This window comes from Brachyhypopomus gauderio, chromosome 2 (assembly GCF_052324685.1).
Source record: "Brachyhypopomus gauderio isolate BG-103 chromosome 2, BGAUD_0.2, whole genome shotgun sequence".
Lineage (NCBI taxonomy): Eukaryota > Metazoa > Chordata > Actinopteri > Gymnotiformes > Hypopomidae > Brachyhypopomus > Brachyhypopomus gauderio.
Window position 1 is genome coordinate 31,399,072 of NC_135212.1, and position 7,238 is coordinate 31,406,309.

Genomic DNA, 7,238 nt, shown 5'->3' on the forward strand with positions numbered 1-7,238 from the left:
TTCTTTTTGGTCCTGCAGCAGAATAGAACCGTTTTGGAGGGAAGTGCATTCAGCTTTGGAGAACATTTTTGATATGAAGTTTGCTATGCACCCTTCTCTATATTTACTACATGCCCAGCTAGGTGATGTTTTTGATTTCCGACGGAGACAGATTTTTATTTTGCTGACTTTTATAGCAAAAAAATGTATTCTGCTGTTGTGGTCCTCGAGGCGAGCCCCGTCTATGACTCTGTGGATCTCACGGCTGATGTCTCTTCTTCCCCTAGAGAAATTGACTTATGACCTTCACCAGAGGTCAGAAAGGTTTTCTCAGATATGGACTCCTGTCTGGACTTACCTGGAAGGTCTTGGCTAGAGCCCGATAGAGACCATGCTCTGTTCTAGATTATATTCGCTGTTCTAGATGTAAATATGTGATTGTTTCAGACTGTGGGTGTGGATGTGGATGGGATCTGCAACGCTATCATTGTATTTAAAGTTTGTATGCAACCTTGGAAAAAATAAAATAATTTAAAAAAAAGGGCCGCCCCCCAGGGACAGACTTCACATTAAAAATACCTCCCTCGTATTTAGCCCTGCCGGCTACATTTGTATTTTTTGTTATTTGTGAAAATGAAAAAGTAAGCGACCATGCCAAATCTCAGGGAAAAAGGAGGGCTTAATGATAACGTGCACCAACTAAAGACTCGTGACATGATCCAAATTAAGGATACAATAGTCAGCAGTCAACTGGTACAAAGACAAGACATATATAGATGGACAGGTGATGGCCTAATGATAGGCCACACCCACCTGAGGGACAAACAACGCAACAAAAACAAGACAACTGCCACTGTGGACGGGGGTGGCCAGCAGAGGGGGCCCCCATATCGTGACTTTATTCTTTGAATGTCTTGTTTTAATTTTTGAAACTGGAAATGTGCCATTTTGACCAGGTCTGATACTGCTGCAATACAGCTTTCAAATTATCAGTTGCATAGGGATTTTATCTGGTTCTCTTTAGTGAACTTCTTTAAATGCAGCTTCATTTTAGCTCATTTATGATGGTGGTAAAACATATGTCCCTCAGAACACCCTGCCTCAGTGCACACACACACACACACACATGCATGTACAAACACACATACGCATGCACACACACACACACACACACACACACACACACACACTCACACACACACACACACACACACACACATTATCAGCATCCTAATAATTAGCAAGCAAATTTCATATGATTTGATAAGAATTAGCAAGGGAAATTGATTGTATTTATTCAGTCATAACAGAAAGTTCAACAACATGATTATTTCTTGTGTACCAAAAATTAGGAAAACAATTCATCATAGATAAATTACAAAATGAAAATTGAGAAATATGCTAATAATCCAATTAAAAATAATCCAAAACAAAAATAAATCAATAAAATAATCATATATTTATTGAAAAGTATCATACTTTGTGGCCTTTGACGATTGCAAACAGTGAAGTATAATAAGCACAGAATAAAGCGATAAACACTTCAATTCCTTTCCTACTTTTACTTGAAAGTTACTGACTACTAACTGTAATATATTTTGTAATGTTGGTTCATATAAGATTTCCGGTAAACACAGTTAGAAGTGGATAACTATTCTCTGTATGATAAACATGAGGTAAGCAATATGACATGCAATGAAGATTATTCTGAAGAATAATGCTAAACAAAAACAATAACATAAGAAAAGAACACACTTGACATATCAAAATAATTGAAGCAAACACCAAAATTAATAGATCTTGCAAATAGGTTTATGTGAAAGTGTCATTTGTCCTTTGGATAGGCACAGTGAATTTTGGTTGTCCTGCTAAGTTAATGTCTAATAGAATTTACAATCATAGCTCAAGTAATATAAGGTGCTGGTAGAAGGTTCCTGCATTCCAGTCTGTGGATTTATGACACCTGGGATGTCCTGGTACAAGGGAGCAGAAAGTCAGGTGGTCAGGCAATGGCTAGTGCCATTGTTTGGTTGGTGTTGCTAAGCATCTTAAGCCATGGGTCCTGGTTCCCATCCATTGGAAGGATATTAGACAGCTCAACATTACCAAACCATTACATTTCTTTACTACAAACACACACAAACGGACACATAAATATACATAGCACATAGTACAGTGCAGACTAATTCTACAAAATCATTAAAAAATCAATAAAAATAGATTGACCTACTTCATGTTTTTTTCTGAAACAGTGATTACAGCAGTATATTATAATTACTATTATTATTAGCTATTACTGTGCTCTCTCTCTCTGTATTTGGGATACTAAGGGCGTACTCACACTAGGCACGGTTTGCTCGTTCCATGCTGGGGCCAGGTTATCCGCCCGAGCACGCTTACGTCATCACAACACCACTTTATTTGGAAAAAAGCGAGCTCGCACAACACTATGGAGTTCCCAATTCTCTTTTTATTATATTTTTGGAGTCATTTTGGGAGTGCAGAAACACGGTGCAAGCACAGATTTATCGATCATTTAACACAACGATTGTCTGCTAATTGTGCTGCACGTGTTAGAAGATTTTTACAGAGGCAACAGAAATCCAGGGAGGAATTTGCAGCTTTAATCGCTTTTTGAGCGTCGCATCACTGACGTCATGTTTGAGTAATGGCAAAATTAACCAATCAGATGAGGAACCAAGCGGGCCCGGGCAGAGATATTGCTCACACTAGAAGCGAACCGAGCCCGAGTCCAAGCGAATCGTGCCCTGGCTGACCTCTTCAAGCGGTTCGGGCTCTTTGGGCACGGTTCGGGGCAATCACACTAGTCAAACGGATCACAGTCGGGCACGGATCACAGACCCTAGTGTGAGTACGCCCTAAATTGTACACTTGAACTAAACTGGATCTTTGTAATCCTTGTAACCCGGCAGGTATTTTATGATCTATTATCTATTAGGTCTATTATAAACAACAGCAGAGCTGTAGTTGAGATCAAAACAATGACAGTAATATGAAATGAAATTGAAATGTGCCATATTTTGTCAATTGTGATTTTTTACACCCCAATCGAAATTTGTCCTCCGCTTTTAACCCATCTGAGCAGTCAGAACACACACACTAGTGATTACTAGGGGGCTGTGGATCACACGTACCCAGAGCGGTGGGCAGCCCTAGCCCGGCGCCAGGGGAGCAGTTGGGGTTAGGTGCCTTGCTCAAGGGCACCTCAGTCATGGCCTGTTTGGGAATCGAACCCACGTCCCTCCGGTCACAAGACCAGTTCCCTAACCGCCAGGCCATGACTGCCCCATGCACTTTGTCATTCAGTATGGTGTTCTCTTCTGTTTTCAGACCAACATGCTAACTGATAGATTGAATATTGATAATGCGTATAACTAGCATGCTAAAATGCTGACAGTTAAATAAGAAAATGAATGAATTATTGATGGATTGAGCTGAAAAGATGTTATTTTGAGTAAGTTAAAAGACAAAACTGTTGAATTGCAGGACCGGATTGAGACCCATGGTCAGGTTTTTGAGAAACCTGCCTTAGCTAGGGACAAGTTCTGTGTAATCTTACTGATTAACCAGTGATAAACCACCACAGCTTTCAGAGATAATAAAACAACAACCTTTTGAAAAAAGGAAGTGAGCCTTGTTTGTCTTTAAAATAGATGTACTATAATTTTGTTGTTAATCTTTCATCCTGAACTTTCTTTGTGATGACACCATGAGGAATCCTCATCTATGGATTCCTTTTAAGGCAGAAATGAAACATCACAGGTATGTTGGAACCGTTCAGCTTATATTGAATTGAGCAGTTGCACTCCAATGTTATACAGAGCCCAATTCAAGTCCAGAGTTAGACTTCACATTACTGTGGCACTGACTTGGTTGGTGTCCTCAATCATTTCAAATCCCTGGTTATCAAAGCCATGTTTGGGGTGCTGATGGCTGCTTTGGTCATTGTAGAAGCAGAGGGCACAATGGGCAGTTGGGGCCGGTTCCACTCTGGCGAAGTTGGAGAAATCTACATGGTATTTGCCTTCTTTAGTGCGGGTGATGACAGAAAGAAACTTGTAGCCCCATTTGATTTCCTGGGGGAGGTATGATGTTCTGACCTGGCAAGAGGAACTGGTGGACTCATCAATGCCATCCAGAAAGACTACCAATTCAAAATCCTGCTGCAGCAGTGTGTCTACAGCTAATTTAAAGAATGGACTTGTCTTGTCAATAATATGGTAAAGAGTTAAAGGGCAGATGAAGAAGAGGTTGTCTTTCCCAGCATCGACCATGAAATCAACGTTGACCTGGTCTAGGATGATGGTCTCACCTTCGGGCGTGATGGTTGTCCTTAACAACTTGCCATAGAGCTGGCTCCCAATCATCAGGGTTTTGCGTAGGTTGGCCACTCGTATCTGCAGACACAGGCTGCCATTTTTAGGGCAGATGACAGCCATTTTGCTAAAGGTGATGGTCTTGGCTCTTCTTTTGGGCAGTGTGAGTTTGGCCATAAATAGTCCGCACCAGAAGCAGTTAATAATTAAGCCAGTTAAGGACTGGATAACAATGAGGGCGACAGCCCCAGGACAGAAAGGGCTGACAACCCGTAGACCATAGCCAATGGTCATCTGTGTCTCCAGTGAGTAGAGGAAGGCAGATGTGAGGCCGAACACATTATACACGCATGGCTTGTGATCTGAGGGTGGGTTTTGCCACCACATATCACCGTTATTATGGCCAATCCAGTACCAGATGAGTCCAAAGATGAACCAGCTGAGGGTGAAAGAAGCCACGAAAAATAAAAGGACAAAACGCCAGCGTATCTCCACAAAGGTGGTCCAGAGATCCAGCACAAAGGCCAAATGACTGCTGTGTCTCACATGGCCAAATTCAATGTTACAGTGTCCATCTTTGGTTACAATGCGATTTTTCCGAATCTGACGCTTGGCCAGGTAATTCCTGAATAACTTGCATAATGAGTGTGTCATCTTCAGGAAGAATAATCTGAGGAGGAAACAAAAAGCATTACGTTTGCTCAGATGGAATTCTGACTAATACAAATGACATTTTCCAGTGATTACCTGAGTGTAAAGTTTGATGTTACATCACAGAAAGAAATGGCAATAATTCACAATATTTAAAAGATGGAGTTTCATGATCTAATTTATGTAACTGTTCAGCTGAAATGCCAGGAAAGGGTTGACACTTTGTTGACACTGGTGAAAGCAATGTTTTAGTCAAAACACTGATTATTTTTGAATAACAAGTTTCATCCATTGGACTATGGAAACTGAAGGAACCACTCGATAAAATTAAATTAGATTATTTTAGTCAGTAATCAGTTAAGTTAGTTAATCAATATTTAACAATCAGATTCTGTATGAAATACTGTTGAGGCAGAGAGAAGTGAACACGAGGGGGAGATGTGTTCTGTAACAGCACCTCCCTGCCAGCTGCCTCCTCCACAGTGACGTCCATGTGGCCTTGTGTTTATGTTGTCGTTTTCTGTTGCTTCTGTTACACATGTTGGATGTTGGGTTTTTGTTCCACACGTGGCATGTTGCGTCTCACTCACCATGTCACTTGTGTGTTGTGTGTTATGTTGTCCCTTTTTGAGACCTTTATGTTGTATGCCTGTCAGTCATATGCCTGTCAGTCGGTGTCATGTTTTAGCTCTTGTTCGGTCACGTTTGTGCTCCTTCTCTTTATCAATAAACTCTACGTCTGGAGACTCACCTTTGCTCTCGTCCCTTTTGCACATTCTTTGCCTGTGAAAGTGTACAAAGTCGATAGAGTGGGAGTTCATCAAAGTAACCTTCTCACCTTCTTATCCTCACTTTGCAAATCATGCAAATATATAAATAAAATGTTGGCTACTGTGCTGGATGGCGATCACATGAAACTGCATAACTGCATGTCATTATACAAATTATTTTGTTATGTAAATAATTTGTTTTTTTTCTGTCTATTTCTCAGGAGACTCACAGTGCTTCTTCTGTGTCTTGGTGAGATCAGCCACCACAGTCTACACACATACACTTAATGTGTTGTTTACAATACCTCATGGCAAGGCACTGATATGTTTTGACACTATGCTACATACGAATGCTACACATTGTTATAATGTAAAAGCAAGGCAAGTTTATAGTGCTTTTTAGTGATACTGAAGAATGATGAAGCTTATTACACCTCCAGACCAATCATCATGGGAAGGTGTTTGCCAAAATATAATCATATAATGTTACAAATAGAGTTTATTAAAATAACATTAAAATTAACTAAAGTTAATTTAAACAAATAAAATGAAAACCTGAATTCATATATATATATATATATATATATGATTAATATATGTGCATAAAATGTGCATAAAATCTAATTAAACACAAAGAATTAGAAAAGAAGTGAAAATGCACTGGAATGCTTAAAAATTAGATTTAAAATGTACTTGTACAATAATACTACGCAATATCTCCACAGCTGAGAGTGCAGGTGTGGTGGCTGGTTACGGTTTACATGGTAAAGTAAATCAAAGCCAAATGAGTAGATTGTCTGAAGTCATCTTTCTCATTTACCAAGGTGCTGTCTAAAAGAGATCATAGAAAAGAACTTACCTTTAACAGAAGTTTCTGTCTCTCGCTCTCTTGCTCTGTTATATTCTGTAAAGAGGGTTGCCCTAATATAAAGGTACAGTAGGTTATTTAGTCCTGGTGATGTGTTCCATGGCGCTCTTTGGTCATGGTGATGTCGTTCTCCAAGAGCCGCCTGCTTTATGTATAGGACCCTTCCCACAAGGCTGGACCAGGCATGTTTAATGTTTACCTGTACACAGAACACAAGTGACTTTCACCACAGGACTGGTGAATGTGTCCTGTATAGACAGAACTAAAACATCAGCATGTGCAAGTTCATCCACAGGGGGCATTCCTCAAGAAGGAGAGTGGATACTCACTTGATTCTGCATAGGCTACATGTAACATTTCTGCATTCTACATTAAAGTTTAAATCAATCATCTGTCAGTGATTGTGAATGGAGATAAAGCATAGTGGTTAGTTAATATCTCAAGATATGACAGGTTGAGTCATATGAACATTATAAACTATAAATAATCAAGTTTAATGAATATTTACTGGGCAAATGTAAGTTAATCATTATTTTCATAGGACAAACCATTCATGTTTGTCCTTATTTCTTATAGAGAATATAAGAGCAAGAGCTAAAAGAAGCTACTCCAGCAAGCTGAAGCACCAGCTAA

The 7,238-nt window shown here is 39.7% G+C and overlaps 1 pseudogene across 2 annotated transcripts; it reads right to left on the reverse strand.

The window, feature by feature from the left end:
- Positions 1–1,368: 1,368 nt before the first annotated feature.
- LOC143499396 (ATP-sensitive inward rectifier potassium channel 1 pseudogene) lies at positions 1,369–6,711 on the reverse strand (annotated as a pseudogene). 2 transcript variants are annotated; one of them, XR_013126063.1, is made up of 3 exons: positions 6,597–6,711; positions 5,719–5,750; positions 1,369–4,986 (listed from the first exon to the last, which is right to left on the reverse strand). The product of XR_013126063.1 is annotated as an ATP-sensitive inward rectifier potassium channel 1 pseudogene, transcript variant X2 (transcript). The 2 variants fall into 2 exon arrangements; XR_013126062.1 differs by lacking the exon at positions 5,719–5,750.
- Positions 6,712–7,238: the final 527 nt, after the last annotated feature.